Source organism: Neomonachus schauinslandi, chromosome 4, assembly GCF_002201575.2.
Source record: "Neomonachus schauinslandi chromosome 4, ASM220157v2, whole genome shotgun sequence".
Taxonomy (NCBI): domain Eukaryota; kingdom Metazoa; phylum Chordata; class Mammalia; order Carnivora; family Phocidae; genus Neomonachus; species Neomonachus schauinslandi.
The window spans coordinates 114,385,561-114,405,738 of record NC_058406.1 but is presented as its reverse complement, the minus strand read 5'-3'; positions in this window follow the sequence as shown (position 1 = coordinate 114,405,738).

Sequence of the window (20,178 nt, the reverse complement as noted above, 5' to 3'; positions counted from 1 at the left end):
CATTGAGAATATATACAGTGTGGCGGTTCATAACTGGCTGCATATTAGAGCTTTGGCAAAACACACCTGGGTTTTACCCCCCAAAATTCTGATTTTAAGTGGATACAGGGTGCTGCTTTTGTGGGCAGGTAACTAACATTGGAAATAATAAGTTCTGCCAATTAATACATCCTTCCTCTTGACATTAGGTTAGAGTAAACTTTGCAAATTCTTTATATTAAGCAGTTTTGCAGAGATGTTTTAATTATGTTAACATTTAGGTTATATCTATAGAAATATTTTAAATACAGTCCTTGGTATTTTAATGTGGAGCTATACTAACATGTAGTTTATATATAAATGTTTAATACATTACGTCAACTTAGAGAAAAGCACGTCATGGGGGTAGAGCAAATTTATTTAGGCAAACCCCTATTGGCACAATAATGGATAACATTGTTTAGCTACTAGACTCTGCTTTATTTTTTTTTTTTAATTTGTTATTGTTAATCACCATACATTACATCATTAGTTTTTGATGTAGTGTTGCATGATTCATGGTTGGTGTATAACATCCAGTGCTCCATGCAGAACGTGCCCTCTTTAATACCCATCACCAGGCTAATCCATCCTCCTACCCCCCCTCCCCCCCAGAACCCCCAGTTTGTTTTTCAGAGTCCATCGTCTCATTGTTTGTCTCCCCCTCCGATTTCCCCCCCTTCAAGTTTATTTTATAGAGAGCAAGAGTGCTTGGGGGCGGGGCAGTGGGAGAATCTCAAGCAGACTCCCCACTGAACATGGAGCTCAACAGGGCTTGATCTCAACCCCAAGATCATTGAGGAAGAGTCAGACGTTCAATCACCTGAGCTACCCAGGCATTCCTCTGTTTATGCTTTATTTTCTTAAATGCTATTTCTGTAGTGCAAATCCGGAAATTGGTGGTAATTGGAGCATTAGTAGCATAGATGAGATTTAAATGGGCTCATGGAATGACCATCCTCTTAATGTTCCATTACTGAAGTTTTTGCTTTTTAGGATGTATAATCCTCTGGATATCCTAAATAGGTCTAATTTTCTACTAGAGAAAATTGCCAGAAATATTTAACAAAAGCATTTTTGTAAATTACAAAATTCAGAAAAAGTAATTGTGATAGCTTTGCGATGCTTAATAATAGGATTACAGTCATGAAACTCATATGCCATTTTTCTGGGTTTGGGGTTGGACCTTCAATTCTCAGGACTATCTTGTCCACTGTTCTCAGTTACCATGTGTGTTCAAATTGAACTTCAGCTGAGATTGCTCTGTACATCCATTTGTGTACTATACAACCTGCATCTCACATAGCTCAAACTTGTCTACAAGATGAAAATCCTCTTCCCTCCCCAAAACTTGTTCTTTCTCAATCCATGGTCCCATCACACAGCCACATGGGTCACTCAAACATTGAATCCACATCCCCTATCTCTTCCAATATCCAAGTCCTCTTGATTCCACCTTTTTTCCTCTTAGATTTCAAAAAATAATTCAGACATAGGGATTTGAGTGGAACTGAATCTGGAAAGAACTATGCCACGTTGAAAAACTCAAAATCCTGGGTATTTTTTTAACTAGTTTGGGAAACTAAAAGGTATCACTGTAACTGTTAAACATTGAGCCATAAGCATAGTATTTGAAGAATTCCACAGTATGAGTCTAGTTAAGGCTCCTGAGGTAAGCAGTGATCCATTCTTAGAAGTTTGTGTTCTTGGTTTATAAGTGAAAGAATTCTTAATCAGAAGCCAGGTAGTGAGCTACTAGCCTGTTTTCCAGCCCAATTTTAAGCTTTCTCTACATTGGAGGACTGAAGAGAGCTCTTTAGGTAGCAGTTAAAATCATTTTAAAACTTAAGTAACTGGGGCGCCTGGGCGGCTCAGTTGGTTAAGTGACTGCCTTCGGCTCAGTTCGTGATCCCGGGGTCCTGGGATCGAGCCCCACATAGGGCTCCCTGCTCTCTGTGGGGAGCTTGCTTCTCCCTCTCCCTCTGCCTGCCGCTCCCGCTGCCTGTGTGCACGCACTCTCTCTTAAATAAAATCTTAAAAAAAAAAAAAAGCAACTTAAATACCTGTTAATGTGTGGCCCCCTTATACCCACGTAGAAGTACCTATAAGCTTGTTTTGGTGATCTAAATATACTGTAACACAGAAGTCTTTGGAATACACTCAATAACCAGAGAATTGGTTGAGAAAATACCAGTTCTGTGAAAACATAACCACTTAGGATTAAAGAATAGGGAAAAGGGTGCCTCAGTAAATCAGAAGATGTTGAAAGAACAGCTTTATGGCCTTGTAACAGTTGTGAATTTTAGCTGATCTGTGCCAAAGTAACTAATACATCAGCAATTGTAATTTTTCCCACTCAGATTGTTGGAGTTGTATTTAAACTATAGGTAATATTTAGAGAGCCTGTAATACAGCCAAAATATAGCACTTAAAATTTTGGGTACTGCTGTTGTCCTCAATCCCTCAAACATTTAAAAACTACTTGGAAACAAAACCCCTGCAGGACCTTGGGATATGTAGAAACCAACTAAAGGTTAAATAGTGCAAATAGTGTCAATGATTCTGAGAGTTACAGGGACGTGAAGAAATGTTGGAAGTGGGAGGCCTCTCCAGTCCTTACCTCATTTCCTTTGGATTCACAGAGTACTGCTGCTGTTATACAAATGTGAGCCAAACATAAGGCAACAGAAACCACCATGGCTGTGCATTTGCTGGATCCATTTCCTCACCTGACATCCCTAAGTGCAGTGTGCAAGCTCTGTGGATATAAAGTGAACAGGCAAGAGAAAGAAGTAGAAATGCCTGGCCATGCTGTCAGATCTGCTCGAAACATGGTTATTTGGATATGTGGGCTTGATGAGCTACTTCTTTGGGCCTCAGTTCTCATGTGTAAAATACTTAAGAGTATCTATCTCAAGAGTATATATATGCCTGTTCCTTTATGTCTCTGGGGAACATTTTCCTACCAAACCAAGACTGGCATAGATTTCTCACACCAGGACCTCGATTCCCACAGGGTAGGGTACACTGCTGGCCAGTGTGTTGGGTCAAATGACATTTGCAGAAGTACGCATGAATCCTCAGGGGCATGACCTTTCTGTGTCCTTCACCCAAAAGTGACCACGTAGATCTAACTATACTGGAGAACCTGGCAAAGCCAAAGTTTTATCTTTGGAAAGTAAGATGAATTCTTTCCTTCATCCTAGGAATAGTATATTTCACTTTTATAGCAAGTTAAACTTTGAGAGAAGTGAATCCTTCCATACATTTTGTTCTGTAAACTGCTTTTTTTTCTTTACATAGAACCCAACCTAAGAAATACTGTTAATATTGTATTATCTGAAACTTCATGTACATAAAAGTAATTATAATCTTCTCTTTAGCTCTATAAAATTTTATCTTTAAAAAATAAAAATGAGAATATTCAATGTGTAAATTATTTTTATCATTAGTTATGTATCTGGGAGATATTTCTATATCCGCACATAACTTCATTTCTTTCAGTGAATTTTGCATCATATAGATGTACCTGAATTTAAATAACCAGAATTTATTTAATAATTAAATTATTAATTTTAAGAATTAGTCATTTATTTAAGAACATTTACTATATGCAGGTCTGACTTTTTCTAGGGTAGATAAAAGAGATTTCAGTTATAGAATATCAGAATTTTTTATTTTAAGATATTACCAAATTGATGCCCTTACATGACTCTGCCCATTTATATTCCTACCAGTAGTTGAAGTGCAATAACATCCATCTGATTAAAAAAATACTATTTTGGGGCACCTGGGTGGCTCAGTCGGTTAAGTGTCTGCCTTCTGCTCAGGTCATGATCCCAGGGTCCTGGGATCGAGCCCCATGTCAGGCTCCTTGCTCAGTGGGGAGCCTGCTTCTCCCTCTCCCACTCCCCCTGCTTGTGTTCCCTCTCTCTGTCTCTCTCTGTCAAATAAATAAAATCTTTAAAAAAAAAATACTGGGCGCCTGGGTGGCTCAGTTGGTTAAGCGACTGCCTTCGGCTCAGGTCATGATCCTGGCCGGGATCGAGTCCCGCATCGGGCTCCCTGCTCGGCAGGGAGCCTGCTTCTCCCTCTGACCCTCCCCCCTCTCATGTGCTCTCTGTCTCTCTCATTCTCTCTGTCTCAAATAAATAAATAAAAATCTTTAAAAAAAAAATACTATTTTATCCCTGCCCTCCATTTGTTTATTTTCTCTTTCTGGTACTCCTATTGATTGGGTGACCTTCTGGAGGTCCTGTACGGCTCTTAGCTTTCTTTCACATGCTCTTTTAGTCTTTTTTCATTATACAATGTGGGATATTTCCTTGACTTTCTCATTTAGCACTTTTTTAATTTAATTTTCCATTTTGATAATCTTGTTCTTTTTTAACTCCTCCATTCTGGAAAATTTCAAACATACATAGGAGTAGAGGAAATGGTATCATGAACCCACTCAACTTTAAGAATTGTCAACTGATGCAAGTCTTCAAATATACTTTTACCCTTTCCCCCAAGCAACCTTCAGATTATTTTGAGGTTAATCTCAGACATCATAATATTTCATACACACATTTTTCAGTGTCTAAATAAAAAAGGACTCATTTATTACTTTTTTTCAGTTTAGTAGTGTTAAGTATGTTCACATTGCTGTGCAACAGAGCTCCAGAAATTTTCCATCTTGCAAAATAAACTCTGTACCCATTGAACAACTCCCCATTCTCCCGAACCCCGTGACTTTGACTACTTTAGATACTTCATATAAATGGAGTCATATAGTATTTCTTTTGGGGACTGGCTTATTTCATTTAGCATAATGTCCTCAAGCTTCATCCTTGTGCTTTACAAGATTTCTTTCTTTTTAAAGGCTGAATAATATTTCATTGCATGTATATACCACATTTATTTCTTACTTATTCATTTCTCCCTCCATGAACATTTGGGTGGCTTCTACCTCTTGACTATTGTGAACAATGCTGCAGGAGTACTAATGTCTCTCAAGACCTGACTTTCAAGTTCTTTTAGGTAAATACCCAGAAGTGGGATTGCTGGATCATATGGTATAATTGTATTTTTAATTTTTTGAGAATCCTCCATAACATTTTCCCATAGCGGCTGCACCATTTTACGTTCCCATAAGGATTCCAGTGTTTCCACCTCCTCAACAACACATTTTCTGTTTTGTTTTGTTTTGTTTTGTTGATAGTAACCATCCTAATGGGTGTGAGGCAGTATCACATTGTGTTTTGATTTGCATTTCTCTAATGGTTAGTGAAGTTGAGCATCTTAGACTTGTCAGACATTTCTATATCTTTTTTGGAGAAATATCCATGCAAGTTCTTTGTCCATGTTTCCATCAGGTTATTTTTGCTCTTGTTGGGTTGTGGGAGTTCTTTCTATATTCTGAATATTTAACTCATTATTAGATATGTGATTTGCAAATATTTTCCCCCATTCTATAGATTGCCTTTTCACTGCAGATTGTTTCCTTTGATGGGCAGGCTTTTTTAAATTTGATATAGTCCCATTTGTCTATTTTTGCTTTTGTTTCCTATGCTTTTGATGTCATATCCAAGAAATCATTGCCAGATCCTATGTCATGAAGCTTTTCATTGGTGTTTTCTTCTGGGAGTTTTGTTGTTTAGGCATTAGTTTAAGTCTTTAATCAATTTTGAGTTAATTTTTGTATATGATCTAAGGTAATTTTTGTATATGGCTTCATTCTTTTGCATGTAGATATCCAGTTTTTTCAACACTGTTTGTTAAAGAGACTGTCCTTTCCCCCACTGAATGGTCTTGGCACCCTGATTGAAAACCGTTTGACCCAATACGTGAGGGTCGAGGCATCTTTGCATTCCAGGAAAAAAATCCCACTTGGTCATGGTATATAATTCTTTTAATGTGCTGATGAATTTGTTTGCTAGTATTTTGCTGAGGATTTTTGCATCAATATTCATCAGGGATATTGGTCTCTAGTTTTCTTTTTTTATTGAGGTATAATTGACCTATAACTTATTAAATGTGTTTCAGGTGTATGAGGTAATGATTCAGTATTTGTATAGAGTCTGTAGTTTTCTTGTGGAGTCTTTGGCTTTAGTATTGGATTGATGCTGTCCTCACAGAAGGAGTCTGGGAGTGTTCACTTCTCCAGTTTTTTAGAGGAGTTTGAGGAGGGTTGGTGTTAATTCTTCTTTAAATGTTTGGTAGCATTCCCCAATGAAGCCATCTGATCCTGGGGTTTTCTTTGTTGGCAGATTTTTTATTACAGACTCAATCTCCTTACTAGTCTGTTCAAATTTTTAATTTCTTCATGAGTCAGTCTTAGGCTGTATATTTCTAGGAACTGATCCATTTCCTATGGGTTTTTCAATTTGTTGGCATATAAGTGTTTGTAGTATTCTCTTACAATCCTTTTCGTTTCTGTGGTCTTAGTTGTAATGTCCCACATTTCAATTCTGATTCTAGTTATTTAAGTAATCTCTCTCTTTTTTTTTTTTTCAAGTGATCTAGCTAAGGGTTTTTCAATTTTATTGATCATTTCAACAATCCAACTCTTAGTTTTATTAATACCCCTATCAGGTTGGGTTTTTTTTTCCTGTTCTCTATTTTTTTTATGCTCTAATCTTTAGTATTATCTTCCTCATGCTAACTTTGACTTTCTTCTTTCTCTAGTTGATATAAAGTTAGATTATTGATTTGAGACTTTCTTCTTTCTTAATGTAAGCATTTAGACCTATAATCTTCCCTGTTGGTACTGCGTTCACTTCATCTCATACATTTTGGCTTATTGTTTTTCCATTTTCCTTTGTCTTACAATATTTTCTAATTTCCCCCGTGAATTCCTTGACCAAAGAATTTGGCCAAATTGGCTTTTCTGAATTCCAGAAAATTGTTGAACTCACAAGTCTGTTTCCATTTTCTGTTTTGTTATTTATTTATTGCTTGGTTTTCCTCTATAATAATTTTAGTGAGGTCTCTAGGCCGAGATGAAGCAACATTAGTCTGCAGTCCTGAGCTAAGATTTAACTGATTCTTAAAGTTTCTTGAGCATCTATTTTATATAGATAACCCATCTAGGATACTTCTCATTAAGAAGAAAGGTAGAGTAGCATTGTGCCGAAGGGTAGGGGCTCCTGAACCAGACCGTCTGGGTTCCAAATTTGGCTGTGCTCTTTTGTAGCTGAGACTTTAAGTATGTTACTTATACTCTTCTATCTTAGTTTTCTCATCAGTCAAATGAGAATAATAATAATAATAATAATAATAATAATAATAATAATAATAATAAATGCCTCACAGACTTATTGGAAGGTGAAATGAGTTAATATTTTTAATATGCTTAGGTCAGTGCTTGGCATAAAGTAAGAGCTACTTCAATATTTAGAAATTAATAAATTTGAATTTCAGAAAATGAAATGTATCCGAAAATGTGGCCCCTTGAATTTGTCTCACTCATACCTGGTACAAAGTTCCCTGAATACAACGACATTTAAAAAAAATTTTTTTCTGCTTAGAAATCAACTAAAATTCAGTGGTGACTGCTTTCACAGTTAAGTAGGTAGTTAATAAAAAGCAAATGTGTAAGTTTAAATGACTGTGTGTATGCCTGACAAGATACACGGGCATCATAGTCACAAGTGAAATAAATTCATAGAAAGTCCAGCTAACAGAGGCAAGAGGCACAACCTGGCAAAAGAAACACTCAAGGAAACAGATTCCAAACATTTGTTTCCTTTTGTTTTTATTAATTATTGCATTCTCACAGCCAAAGCTTGAGGAGAGTAAGAGCTCTACCTAGTTAAAGCCCAACCAAAAGACCATGATAAATAGTGAAAAATATCGTTCTACTAAATTGCAGTATTTTTTAGAATGAACTTTTGACATTGTTTTCCTATAAGCAGGTGTTTTTAATCATATAATATTCATTATTTGTTCACTTACGACTTAGCACATTGTACATCATCAAGTCTCAAGAGTTTTCATTTCTAAAGGAGTCAACACTGTGGGCTTAAATCTCTTCCAAAGACAAAGCCCATTAAACTTTGCTTTAAAGAAAATGAGGGAAGGCCCACAAGAGCAAAAAGTATTTCGTTTCTTAAAACGAAGGAAAGAGAAATAAACCAATACCCTACAACCAGTAAGCCTGATTTGTCACAATTCAGTCAATGGCAGCCATAATGCCAGAAAATTAGGTTGACATGTGTTCCTTGAAGATAACCTCCTTTTGTTTCTCTCTTGAAATAAACTTACAGAAAAGCTGCAAGAACAGTACAAAGACCATTTTGTCAACAGGACACTCCATCACCCCAAAACACATCAATGTATTCTTTCCCGCACAAAAATGCATTCTCCATCACAACCATAATACAACCATCAAAAGTAGGATAGTCACACTGATACGTTAGTTCCATCTAATCCTCACACCTCATTCAAATTTTGCCAATTGTCCTAATTTTGCCCTTTAGAACACAAGGGTCCAGATGAGAATCATGCATCCCATTGAGTGAACAGGTCTTTTTAGTCTCATTTAGCCCAGAACAGTCCCTTGGTGTTCCCTTGACCTTCATGACCTTGACATTTCTGAAAGTTATAGGTACTGAAATCTGGATACCTTCCTTACCCAACTCAGGCTGCAGCACCTCACTCAGGACTGACTCCTGCAAGTGGGCCCTCCTCTACTGAGAACCTCCCACTTGGGCTGGATGCCCTAAGTTGGGCTGCTGCTGCCACTGCCACCGCAGTGATGCCACCTTGCCCTGCTCAGGCTCCAACACCCTTACACCCATGCAGGTACCCCTCTCACTCCACTGAGGCACCAGCCCGCTGCACTTGGATGTCCCTCCACAGACACCCACCTCACCCTGCTCAGGCGCTAATACCCTGCAATGGGACCATTGCAGCTCCCCACTCCCTGGGTGGGTGGTCTCACACAAAGGCTGAATTGCTCAGGGAGAGAGGGATAATGGGAAAAAGAAGAGGACAGCTTTTGATAGTGTTAAGAAACATGTTTTAGTATCTGTCTAAACATGAATTGTAGCAGACAAAAGTCTGAACCAGTTGACGAGCTGAAGTCATTTTACTAAGCAGAAATTACAGATTTTAAACAAAAAAATCTTTTAGTTTATATCATGAACCCCAAAGGAATATTTTGAGATGTTAAAATGGGTGGTTACATTTGACTATGATTATTTTAAAAACATGCACAGAGAATTCAGTCTTAAACATTTTATGTCTATACACAAAAAATGATATTCCATCTACTTTGCTCAAACTAAAAAATGAAATAAATAAAAATTATGATATAAAACATTTAAATTAGTATGATATTATTATAAAATTTGGGTTCCTATTTTGTAATGATGTGTTAGTGTTCTCTAGAGAAACAGAACATGTATATATGAAATTTATTGAAATATATGAAATTTACTGTAAGGAATTGGCTCATGTGATTATGAATGCCAAGAAGTCCCAAGATCTGCAGGGTGAGTCAGCAAGCTGAGACCCGGGAGAGCCAATGGTTTAGTTCTAGTCTCAGTCCAAAGGCCTGAGAACCAGGAGAATCAATGGTATACTTCCAGTCTGTAAGCCAACAGGCTCGAAGAGAGGCCAGGAAGAGGCAATGTTTCAGTTCAAGTCTGAAGGCAGGAAAAAGCCAATGTCCCAGCTCAAAAGCAGTCAGGCAAGAGGAGAGCCCTTTTACTCCCAGGAAGGTCAGCATTTTTGTTCTATTTGGGCATTCCACTGTTTGGATGAGGCCCACATATGCTGGGTGAGGGGCAATCTGCTTTACTCAGTGTACAGATTTAAATGTCAATCTCATCCAAAAACAATCTTGCAGAATAATATTAAGCCAAATATCTGGGCCTCTCATGGTCTAGTCAAGTAGACACACATATAAAATTAGCCATCACAGGGGCACCTGGGTGGCTCAGTCTGGCTCTTGATTTCAGCTCGGCCCCGATCTCGGGATTGTGAGATCAAAATTAACCATCATAAATGGCAACCTGAATGTTCCTACCAGAAACCCTCTTTCCTACAGGAAACTGCTAATCCATGCCACCATCACTTCTTTTTTTCTCTTGCACCTACAACATAAAATTTAACATCTTAACTACTTCTAAGTGTGCAGTTCAGTAGTGTCAAATATACACACATTGTGGTGAAGCAGATCTCCAGAACTGTTTCATTTTGCAAAACTGAAATTCTGTACTCATTAAATAACAACTCTCCCACCCTGCCCCAGCCTCTCCATCACCATGCTACTTTCTGTTTCTCAGTGTGACTATGTCGGATACCTCACAGTAGTGGAATCATAATAGTATTTGTCATTTTGTGACTGGCTTATGTCACTTAACAGAATGTCCTCAAGGTCCACCCATGTATTTCACAGGATTTTCTTTTCTTTTAAGACTAATCTTCCACTACATACATACCACATTTTCTTTTCTGTTTATCTATTCATGGACATTTAGGTTGTTTCCACCTCTTGGCTACTGTGAATAGTGCTGCTATGAACATGGATGTTTAAGACCCTACTTTCAATTCTTTGGGGTAAATTTCCAGAAGTGGGATTGCTGGATCATGTGGTCCACCATCATTTCTTACCTGGGCCATTTCAATAGCCTCCCTGCTGGTCTCCCTGCTTTCCCTTGTCCCCAGCCCCAGGCTCATTCTATTTTTTTCCATAGGTGCTAAAATTATCTTTCAAATATTTCAATCAGGTCGTGTCATTTTTTTCTGTTTAAACTTCTCCAACAGAGACATCTAGTTTCTGCTTGGGATGTACAGAACTAGAAGTGCCACTCCCAATCTTACAACAATAACAAAGAAAAAAACCTCAAGTTCATGACTTTTATTGAACTCATCAGGCTGCTGAGATCTTAAGGCAACCAGTTACCTAAGGAGAGACAGGCCTTTCCTGGGAGAGACCAGATGCAAGCATTTGCTTATCTGGGGGCAGATGCAGCTGCTAAGAAGATCAAATATTTTTCATCCTTTGTAATTTATCAGTTTCAGAAAAATCTCAATTAGGGAATATTATCTTCTGAAAAATAATTTTACAGCTAATTAAAGTGTAATGCTTTAATTTCTAAAGCTTTTCTTTTACCCATTTGCAATGAACCCTTTCTAAAATGTGCTCTACTTTACCCTGCTTTATTAAATAGAGTATACATACCATTATTGGGCTTTTTTTAGGCTAGAGGATCACTCTGAACCTCAGGTGTTATATCATGCTAGAAGACCATCATGTCCTCAAGGGCTATCACACCATGAGAGGCCCTTGAGTTCATTTAAAGAGATACTCCTCTAGCTGATCTTCTGTCCTTCAGAAAATCCCTTCAAAGCTGTCCTTTCCAGTGGCATAATGCTTAGTGGAAAACCTTGTTTTTGGAAAGAGCAAGGCAAAGGTCCAACTACCTTAGCTCTCAGATGAAAGGTACCAGTAGACGCAGTAGGAGTGGAGTGGACTGGAACCCATCTAGGTCCGTCGTCAATCTTATACCCATATGATTGTACTCACCTGCACTTCCAAGACTTTGAGACCATATTTGATGAGCGACACACCCACTAAACTCAAGAGTATGCAAGCTTATCCAGATCTAGTTATAATGCTTTCCTAGAATTCTGTGTGGTATTGTACCATGAGTTCTTACTTAACAAAGAGCTCCTTGCTAAAGATCTTTGGGTCACCAGAAATCTGTGAATGGGCTCCAATGAATTCACTTTGAAATTATAGACAAAATTTTGCATGTGCTTATGCTTGACTTTTCTGGGAAGAAGTTCCAATATTTTGTCACATTCTCAGAGGGAATGAAATGGGCTAAGATGTTACCCCTCTAACTCTGAAGAAAAGGAAGTGAGAAAGTGAGTTATATTAGTCTTTTAGGCAGGCTCAATCTGAGCTGAGTATCAGGTATAAATAAATCCAAGTAAAAGGGTTACCTCTATGGGATTAGCTTCTGAGGCATATATAACTGTATGTCACACTTGAGTTATAAGGACAGTGTCCTGCACTTTTCTTTTCTTTGCTAATACATCATGGACATTATTTTAGGCATTTTATTTTTGTGTTTATGGAACTATGCTAATCTTTTTAATGCTTACTTGAGATTCCACTGTATAGCTATACCACAATTTCTTTATCTGGCACCCCTTTGATAGATACCTAGATTTTTTTATTCTAGTTGTTGTTGTTGTTGTTGTGAACAATGCAGCACTGTATATGTGTACTTTTGACTTCGCATAATGTACAGCAGTGCCTTTTGGTTCATTCTCTTCTGATACAGGGCATTATTATTATCTTTGGGGGATTTCCCAGAATGATAGGTGAAAACTATGTCTTGTACTGTTGCTTTTTATTTATTCCTTTAAAGATTCCCATATATTTATGGAGTATTTGTATTTGTTTTTCCATGAAATGTATGTTTCCATTTGCCTCAATAAATGTATCTTTACAGTGTTAAGTGTTATAAAAGTGAGAAGCCCAGAGTGCTATGGGCTACACCCCCATTTACCAATGGGTATGTAATTTGATCCTACTCTAGAACAAATTATTCATGTCCCTATTTTCTCTTTTCAATTATTTTTTTAAAAAGATTTATTTGAGAGAGAGAGCATGCGCATGTGCAAATAAGTGGGGGGAAGAGCAGGGGGGAAGGAGAGAGAGAATCTCAAGAAGACTCCACCAAGCAAGGAGCCTGACGGCAGGGCCCCATCTTACAACCCCAAGATCAAGACCCGAGCTGAAATCAAGAGTTGGACGCTCAACCAACTAAGCCACCCAGGCACCCCTCTTTTCAATTATTTTTTGCAGGATCAGATAAGGGTAGCTAGAAATTTGATAGAAAAGCCAACTGCCAAAAAACTAATTATGCACTGATGCACTGAGTAGATATATTAATGTCCAAGGTGACATTTCAAGAAATACCAGGAACAGAGAAAATCAGGAGATAAAAATTTCTATAACCACGACTTCAACTTGAGTTAAGTATGGGCCTACTTAAGGAAATGTTCATAGTGATTGCCTATTTCTGTGTTTTTTTTTTTTAAGGTAAAAAATGCTTTGCTGTAACTATAGCTTTCATCATTATCTATAGAAAAATAATTTTATGTCCTATAGTGGAAACTTATAAAACTTTGGAAAGGTGGTGATTTTTAAATGTGAACTTTGAGGTTTTATTCCTGAAGTCATCTCCCTGCAGGTTTTTGGCAGTTGTACTATTTCTTTTAATATTTTACCTGATTCTTTGAGATTATATCAAGAATGTGGTTCCATATGAAGAAGACAGCCAAGCTCTGTGATGAAGGCAATGCTCGGTAGATCATATGTTTTTCTATGAATTTCAGTATGGTTTGGATAAAATCACGGTTTCCAAGGAGTATTTGTTTTATTATCTGCACAGCTCTCAGCTAGATGTTTCACCTAACTCACTGGGAGTTTGCCGAGGACCCATTAGCACTGTGAAATATAAGTAGGAATATATTACATTGAGGGCCTGGAGGTGGAGCCAAAGAGGTGCCAAGGAGAAGGAAGTAAACAGGTGAAGGAGTGTTTTAGGCAGAAGGACGAGCTCATAGGGGAGAAAAAACCTGGCATGTGAAAGGGTCTGAGAGAAGTTGAGAGTGGATAAAATATCTAGCCAGGGAGACAGAGGGGCTGGAGAGGTAAGACAGGTCAGGTCATGCAGGGGCTTTATTCTATGCTAAGGAATATAGACTATCTTCAGAGAAAAAAGAGAATATAAGAGGGTTCTTGTCAGAGGAGTAAGATGATGAAATACAGTATAAAAATGGACTGGAGGGGTGGGAGAAACCTAAAGACTGGAAGACCATTTCAAAAGCCCAGATGAGACATGACTGCAACTTTAACTAAGATAGTGGAAATTGGAATAGAGAGAATTCTATCACTGTAAAAAGTTTTCAGGAAGTAGAATCTATCATATTTGTAAATAGGTTGAATAGGAGGAAAAAGGTAAGTGAAGAGTGATGTCTCCAGCATTGGAGAGCTGGTAGAGCATTTACAAAGAACACTAGAAAAGGCTTGGAGGGCTGAATTGATGTGTTTGAAGTGGCCATGTGACATCCACGTGCAGATACTTGGTAGATAGCTAGATAAAGTGGATCAGAAGATTAGGAGAGTAATTTGGAATGGAGATCAGATGTGGGAGCATCAGCACAAAGATAATTGCAGTCATAGAGACAGATGAGATGGCCCAAGGGGCACATGTCAAGTGAGATAAGATGGGCTGGAGGAACCCTGGAAATGACAAATCCTGATCAAGAAAACCAAGGGAGTGTGGAATAAGGGAAGCCAAGGAAACATTGTAAGAATGAGGGAAGTATCAACTGGGTCAAATAAGATACAAGTCAAATAAGATGAGTCCATTAGATTTAGCAGAAACTTACACAACAGTAGCTTCAAAAAGCTAGTGGAAATGGGAGGGAGATTGGGGGTGGGGGCTGAGGAGTGGGAGGAGGGTGAGACAATGGAGGCAGTTAGCACAAACACTCTGGAAAATTTGGCTGTAATGGAGGTAAGAGATAAAGGGCTAGAGGCCAGCAGCATGTGGTTGAGCTGATTTTGTGTTCTTCAGATGAACTTAAGGTGTGTTTAAAGGCTGATGGGAAGAGAGGCAAGAGTTGAACACAGGGGAGAAAGGGGTGGCAAGTGAAGGAGAAAACGGGAAGGATGACATCATCGTGGGAGAAGGAGATGGTGGGGTTCATGAGAAGGAGGGATGGATGGAATCCAGAGACAGAAGGATTAGCTTGAAGAAGAGGAGGGACACCTTACCCTTTTCTATTGTAGGTAGGAGGAAAGAGGTAAGGACAAGGCCTATTGGCAAGTAAGTGCATTTGTTTAGTACCTGAAGTTCAGTAATTGCTCATATGTTAATTCCTAGTGTCTCTGTGAATAAGGAAAGAGTCATGAGCTCGAAAGGAGGGAACTGTGGAATCCAAGACTTGAAGAGAATGAGGAAAGTATGAGAAAGCTTAAAGGAGACCAGGAGAGAAATAGAGCCAACCAGAAAACAGAAGGATTTGGGGATGGTAAGGCTGATTTTATAATGGCACCAATCCAAGCCATTTTATTACTTTTTCTGTAGTTGCAGCCTCAAGATTTAGAAATAGGGAAAGCAAATGGTTGTGTTGATCCAGGATTGGGGTTTTCCAGAACACAACAATGGTGGGAGATAAGACAAGAGAGTGGAGAATATTATCAAGAATATTACCAATAGTGGGGCACCTGGGTGACTCAGACAGCGTCTGCCTTCGGCTCAGGTCATGATCTCTGGGTCCTGGGATCGAGCCCCACATGGGGCTCCCTGCTCAGCGGGAAGCCTACTTCTCCCTCTCCCACTTCCCCTGCTTGTGTTCCCTCTCTTGCTGTGTCTCTCTCTGTCAGATAAATAAATAAAATCTTTAAAAAAAAAAAAGAATATTATCAATAGTAAAAACACCCCCAATAATTCCATTAAAAAATAAGCCAAGAACTTGAACAGACATTTTCCCAAAGAATACATATAAATGGTCATCAGGTATATGAAAAGATGTTCAACATCACTAATCATCTAGGAAATGTAAACTAAAACCACAAGATATCATCTCACATCTGTTAGGATGGCTATGATCAAAAATATCAAAGACAACAGTGTTGGTGAGAATGTGGAGAATTGAAACCTTCATGTACTATTGGTGGGAATGTAAACAGGTACAGCCACTGTGAAAAACAGTATGGAAGTACCTCAAAAAATTAAAAATAGAATTACCATATGATCCAGCAATCCCACTTCTGGATATTTATCCAAAAGAATTGAAATCAGGATCTCAAAGAGATATTGGTACTTACATGTTCATTGTAGCCCTACTTGTAATAGCCAAGATGTGGAAACATCCTAAATTTTCTTGATGATGGATGAATGGATTTTTAAAAATGCAGTATATACACACAATGGAATGTTATTCAGCCTTAAAAGAGAAGGAAATCCTGGGATATGTGACAACATAGCTGAATCTTGAGGATGTTGTGCTAAGTGAAATAAGTAAGTTGTGTCAGTCACAAAAGGATAAAAACTGTATGATTTCACTTATCCTACACAGTCAAACTTGCTAACAGATACATGAAAAAAGTGTTCAACATCATTAATCATCAGGGAAATGTAAATGAAAACTACAATGAAATATCACCTCACACCAGTCAGAATGGCAAAAATCAAAAACACAAGGAACAACAGGTGTTTGTGAGGATGTGGAGAAAAAGGAGCCCTCCTGCACTGTTAGTGGGAATGCAACTGTGCAGCCCCTGTGGAAAACAGTATGGAGGTTCCTAAAAAGTTAAAAATAGAACTCCCTTATGATCCAGCACTCGCACTACTGGGTATTTACCTAAAAAAATACAAGAACACTAATTCAAAGGATATATGCACCCTTTTGTTTAAAGCAGCATTATTTATAATAGGCAAGATATGGAAGCAGCCCATTAACAAATGGATAAGGAAGATGCAGTATATAAACAATGGAATATTATTTAGCTGTAAAAAAGAATGAAATCTTGCCATTTGCAAGGACATGGATGGAGTTAGAGAGTATAATGCTAAGTGAAATAACTTAGAAAAAAAACAAATAACATATGATTTCACACATATGTGGAATTTAAGAAACAAAACAAATAAACAAAGAAAAAAAAGAGAGAAAGACAAAACAAGAAACAGACTCTTAACTATTAGAGAACAAACTGATGGTTACCAGAGGGGAGGGGGTGGAGGGATGGGTGAGATAGGTGATGGGGATGAAGAAGGGCACTTGTGATGAGCACGGGTGATGTATGGAAGTGTTGAATCACTATAGTGTACACCTGAAGCTAATATAACACTGTATGTTAACTACACTGGAATTAAAAACTTTAAAAAATTTTAAAAAGGGAAACGCAAATCAAAACCACATAAGCTATCACCTAACACCTGTTAGAATGGCTGTTATCAAAAAGACAAGAAATAACAAGTGTTGACAAGGTTGTAGAGCAAAGGAACCCTCATATACTGTTGATGAGAATGTAAATTGGTGTAGCTATTATTCAAAAAATTAAAAATAGAACTACCATATCACTCAGCAATGCCACTTCTGGGTATTTATCCAAAGAAAGCAAAAACACTGACATGAAAAGATATGCACACCCCCATGTTCACTGCAGCATTATCTACAATAGCCAAGACATGGGAACAGCCTAAGTGTCCACTGATGGATGAATGGATAAAGAAAATGTGATATATATATATAATATATATATATAATATATATATATTAATTCCACAATGGAATATTATTCAGCAATTAAAAAGAATGAAATCTTGGCATTTGGGATAAGATGGACAGAACTTGAGGGCATTATGCTAAGTGAAATAAGTCAGACAGAGAAAGATAAATACCATATGATCTTATTTATATGTGAACATAAACAAACAAGCAAACAAAAACAAAAACCAAACCTGTAGATACAGAGGATAGATTGATGGTTGCCAGAGGCAGGGGGTGGGGGGTGGATCCAAAATGGATGAATTGGTCAAAAGGTACAAACTTCCAGTTATAAAAAAACAAGTCCTGTGGATGTCATGTACAGCATGTGACTATAGTTAACAATATTGTATTGTATATTCAAAAGTTGCTAAGAAAGTAGAACTTATAAGTTCTCATCACAAGAAAAAAAAATCGTAACTATGTATGATGATGGATGTTAACAAGACTTGCTGTGATCTGCTTGCGATATTTACATATATTGTATAATTATGTCATACACCTGAAACTAATATAATGTTATATGTTAATTATATGTCAGTAAAAAAAGAAAATACTTTTGGAATAAGATCAACAAATTCAATTAAACCTTACACTTCATCTGTAGAAAGACTTTTAAAACCTTGCCTTCATAAGTCACATGCTTCTTTTTTACATATGAAGATACATATCAGGCCACAAACATCCCATGTGAGGAAATAATTAGTGAAAAATTCTGTTAGAAGAATAAATGGACTTTCATATTTATAGAGTTGACAAAAGAAATAACATCTGAAGAATACAGTGGTTTATTTTTATTTATTTATTTTTATTATGTTATGTTAGTCACCATACAGTACATCTTTAGTTTTTGATGTAGTGATCCATGATTCATTGTTTGTGTAGAACACCCAGTGCTCCATGCAGTACATGCCCTCCTTAATACCCATCACTGGGTTAACCCATCCCCCCACCCCCGTCCCTTCTAAAACCCTCAGTTTGTTTCTCAGAGTCCATAGTCTCTCATGGTTCGTCTCCCCCTCCAATTTCCCCCCTTCATTTTTCCCTTCCTTCTCCTAATGTCCTCCATGCTATTCCTTATGTTCCACAAATAAGTGAAACCATATGATAATTGACTTTCTCTGCTTGACTTATTTCACTTAGCATAATCTCCTCCAATCTCATCCATGCTGATGCAAAAGTTGGGTATTCATCCTTTCTGATGGCTGGCTAACATTTCATTGTATATATGGACCACATCTTCTTTTTTCTTTTTTTAAAGATTTTATTTATTTATTTGACAGAAAGAGACACAGCCAGAGAGGGAACAAGCAGGGAGAGTGGGAGAGGGAGAAGCAGTCTTCCCTCTGAGCAGGGAGCCCGATGCAGGGGCTCAATCCCAGGACCCCAGGATCATGACCTGAGCCAAAGGCAGACGCTTAACGACTGAGCCACCCAGGCGCCCATGGACCACATCGTCTTTATCCATTCTTCTATTGAAGGGCATCTCAGCTCTTTCCACAGTTGGGCTATTGTGGACATTGCTATGAACATTGGGGTGCATGTGGCCCTTCTTTTCACTACATCTGTACCTTTGGGGTAAATACCCAGTAGTGCAATTCCTGGGTCATAGGGTAGCTCTATTTTTAATTTTTTGAGGCACCTCCACACTGTTTTCCAAAGTGGCTGTACCAACTTGCATTCCCACCAACAGTGTAAGAGAGTTCCCCTTTCTCCACAACCTCTCCAACATTTGTTGTCTCTTGCCTTGTCAATTTTTGCCATTCTAACTGGTGTAAGGAGGTATCTCAATGTGCTTTTGATTTGAATTTCCCGATGGCTAATGACGATGAACATTTTTTCATGTGTCTGTTAGCCATTTGTATGTCTTCTTTGGAGAAGTGTCTGTGCATGTCTTCTGCCCATTTTGTGACTTGATTATTTGTTTTTTGGGTGTTGAGTTTGAGAAGTTCTTTATAGATCTTGGATATCAGCCCTTTGTCTGTGATGGCATTTGCAAATATCTTCTCCCATTCTGTGGGTTGCCTCTTTGTTTTGTTGACTGTTTCCTTTGCTGTGCAGAAGATTTTTATCTTGATGAAGTCCCAAAAGTTCATTTTTGCTTTTGTTTCCCTTGCCTTTAGAGACGTGTCTTGAAAGAAGTTGCTGTGGCCAATGTCAAAGAGGTTATTGCCTATGTTCTCCTCTAGGATTTTGATGGATTCCTGTCTCACATTGAGGTCTTTCATCCATTTTGAGTTTATCTTTGTGTATGGTGTAAGAGAATGATCGAGTTTCATTCTGCTGTCCAATTTTCCCAGCACCATTTATGGAAGAGACTGTCTTTTTTCCATTGCATATTTTTTTCTCTTTTGTCGAAGATTATTTGACCATAGAATTGAGGGAATACAGAGGTTTAAAATGGAGAAGCTAGGGGCGCCTGGGTGGCTCAGTCAGTTAAGCGTCTGCCTTCAGCTCAGGTCATGATCCCAGGGTCCTGGAATCAAACCCCAGTTGGGCTCCCTGCTGAGCAGGGATTCTGCTTCTCCCTCTCCCTCTGCAGCACTCCCCAATTGTGCTCTCTCTCAAATAAATTTTAAAAATCTTTAAAAATAATAAATAAATAAATAGATGAATAAATAAAATGGAAAAGCTATTCACCCCATTGAGAAAAGAAAGTCGCTCTCTGACCCTTCTTCCCCCCCCCAACCCCAAGACCCTAGTCAGTTCTTCTCCCCAAACACCAGTCCATTACCACCACCCACCTCATAGGTTTCAGTAGCCAGACATACAAACATACACACTTCTCCTTCATGGGAAGCAAGGTCTTAACTAGGATTCAACTAGGATAGAGAGGGGTGGTCCCTCTAGTTTATTTGCATCCACTGCTAA